The sequence below is a fragment of the Rhamphochromis sp. 'chilingali' genome (genome assembly GCF_963969265.1).
Source record: "Rhamphochromis sp. 'chilingali' genome assembly, chromosome: 8".
Taxonomy (NCBI): domain Eukaryota; kingdom Metazoa; phylum Chordata; class Actinopteri; order Cichliformes; family Cichlidae; genus Rhamphochromis; species Rhamphochromis sp. 'chilingali'.
The window spans coordinates 30,371,653-30,374,360 of record NC_137935.1 but is presented as its reverse complement, the minus strand read 5'-3'; the positions used below and the strand labels follow the sequence as shown (position 1 = coordinate 30,374,360).

At 42.8% G+C, this 2,708-nt stretch overlaps 1 long non-coding RNA gene across 1 annotated transcript; it reads left to right on the top strand.

Annotated features, from left to right (window-relative positions):
• The first annotated feature begins 1,235 nt into the window (after positions 1-1,235).
• Positions 1,236-2,461, top strand: LOC308401428. Its single transcript, XR_013972568.1, has 2 exons — positions 1,236-2,040; positions 2,423-2,461. It is a non-coding gene; the product is annotated as an uncharacterized lncRNA (long non-coding RNA).
• The last annotated feature ends 247 nt before the right edge of the window (positions 2,462-2,708 follow it).

The following is a 2,708-nucleotide window of genomic DNA, read 5'->3' as shown; positions in this document are numbered from 1 at the left end:
CAAGCTAGAGAATCAGGCGTGTTCTAAGATTTTCACACATTGCATTTTAATTGTTGCTCAGTTTTTGTTTAATAAACAATGACACAATGACACCTGGCAGCGCGATGGTGACTTTTCATCCTTCATCGAACTCTCTCCGAGTGGGTACTCATTCATCAGCCAGCCTCGGACGTCGGGTCAAGGAGAAGGTGTCGCTGCGGTGTTTGGAAGCCGGTTTTACTATCGCGCAGTGTTGGTCAGACATTTTTCATCCTTTGAACTACAGCTGGTTAGAATTGGAAATAAAGATCTATTTTACTGCGCTGTAGTGTATCGTCCACCTGGCCTAAACAGTATGTTTTTAAAGGAGTTCAGTGACTTTTTATCCTCGACTTTGAAGCTGTCCAGACTGGTTATAGTTGGGGATTTTAATATACACGTTGATGATGACTCTGACCTCTTTGCTAGAGGTTTCCTTAGCGTCATGGATTCTTTTCATTTTACTCAGCATGTGTCTGGTCCCACACACACCAAAGGGCACACACTAGAGAGTGATATTATACCCCTTTCGTCAAAAAAAGTGACAGGTTACTTCCGGAGCTCCGGAAGTAATTAAATTATTCATGAGCTCCGGAAGTCCGGAAGTAATTAAATTATTCATGAGCTCCGGAAGTAGGAAGTAATTAAGTAATAAAAATATGATATTCATAAAAATATGATATTCATAAAAATATGATATTCATAAAAATATAATTGATTATTTAGAAAGTTTCTTGTATATCAAAATAGCATTCTTTTATTTCTTTAAGCAATTCAATTTTTATTTTTATTTTTTTATGCTCAAAAAACGCCATCTGGTGGCGGGTCAGTGTGTGTGCGCGCGCCCGCGCGCGCCCGAGGCTGTGTGTCTGGGCGCGCGGGGGCGCGCCCGTGTCTCCGGACCGTGCTCTCTCGGGCTCCGTGCTCATGTGTTTAAAAATGTATTAAACCATATTAAAATTGTTTAGTTAAACTTGTGCTTTTGTAACGTTCAGTATGGCCACAAACACATGCTGCATGCCTTGGGGGAAAACTTTATTTAGATTTATATGCATTTGTAGATTTAGAATAAAACTCATACTCAGAAAAAACTCGCGATCCCCTAACCCTCCTTAGATACATAAGCAGGGAAAACTCCTTAAAAAACCCTCCGCGATTTCTCCAAAACCCTACAATAACTTGTTAGGGTACCCCCCCTATTCCCAAAACCTTATATTCGATAACAGGGAAAATCCTGAAAAAATCCTTAGTCTTTTTTCTCAAATTCAGCGCCCCGCGGCTCCCTTCATGCTCAGCCAAACAAAGCCAAAACTCCTTTTAAAAATTTCTCCGCGATTTCTCCAAACCCCTAGAATAACTTGTTAGCTACCCCTCTATTCCCAAAACCTTATATTCGATAACAGGGAAAATCCTGAAAAAATCCTTAGTCTTTTTTCTCAAATTCAGCGCCCCGCGGCTCCCTTCATGCTCAGCCAAACAAAGCCAAAACTCCTTTTAAAAATTTCTCCGCGATTTCTCCAAAACCCTAGAATAACTTGTTAGCTACCCCTCTATTCCCAAAAAAAAAAAAGCGCTATAATCCAAAAACATTGGGAAAGCTCCTCTTACTAGCAAGCTCTAAAATTCAACCCACACTCTAAGTTCTACCTCGCTCTTAATCTCCGATCCACAACTTCTTGCAGAGCACAATTTTTTCCTGCTTGTTCGCTCCCCGCTCTGCTCCCGAATGCGCTGCTTACCTCGTTCGAAATTTGCGCCGGAGACCAACTCCCCCCCTTACTTCGCCCCGCTGCCAATCACATAACTATTGCACCGCTCCCTTCGCACCCCGGTTAGCCAATCCGCTCCAGGTCCGATTTTTATGATCTCCCGCTCAGGTTAAGACTACCCCCGAGCTCCCAGAAGACCCCTGCCTTCAGCCATATCAACAACTGGAACCGCTCAGACTGCTTGCGAGTTCGCATAGGGAGCGGCCGATTTCAACAGCAACTTGCGTCTCTTTCCTTATCCGCATATCATTCGGTAAGTGTTAATCTTCCTCTCTAACTACATTTTTGCATTTTCCTTTTTACCATTCTGTCAATCCTTTCATTTAAAAAATTAAATAAATATCACAATGGTTTGTAACAGGTACAATACACCATCCATCCATCCATTCGCCTCCACTTATCCTTTTCTCAGGCTCGTGCGGTGCGCTGGAGCCTATCCCACGTACAATACACTTTAAAATATATATAAGCTCCACTTTTAACTCCCGTAAAAGTTTATACATTACATGTCTACATCACCTATCATGGCCTCATCGGGTATCTCATATCATCTTGTTATTGTTATGTTATGCTCCTTTGATATTTTGCTAGTTTGCGTGTTTTAAAACTCTTTTTGTTTTTCTTTATATTTTTAGACCCAGATGTGTTAACCTGATCCCTGCGAAACACCAGCTCTGCGTGGATTTTGACCGCGAGTGACCGGATGTTGTTTCCGGCCTGAGGTTGCCTGAAATGCCGTGAGGCTCGTTTGAAAGATTGCGCCCGAGACCAACTCCGCCTCCAAGGCATGCCTACCTTTAGCTGCCACCAGTGAGATATCAGAGCCGGGCTCCACATATCCAATCAGGAGCACGAGCAAGACAGCTTTTGCAGACTCTCCAGAAATATACAAGTCCTTACCAACTGCTCTGCAACCCAGTG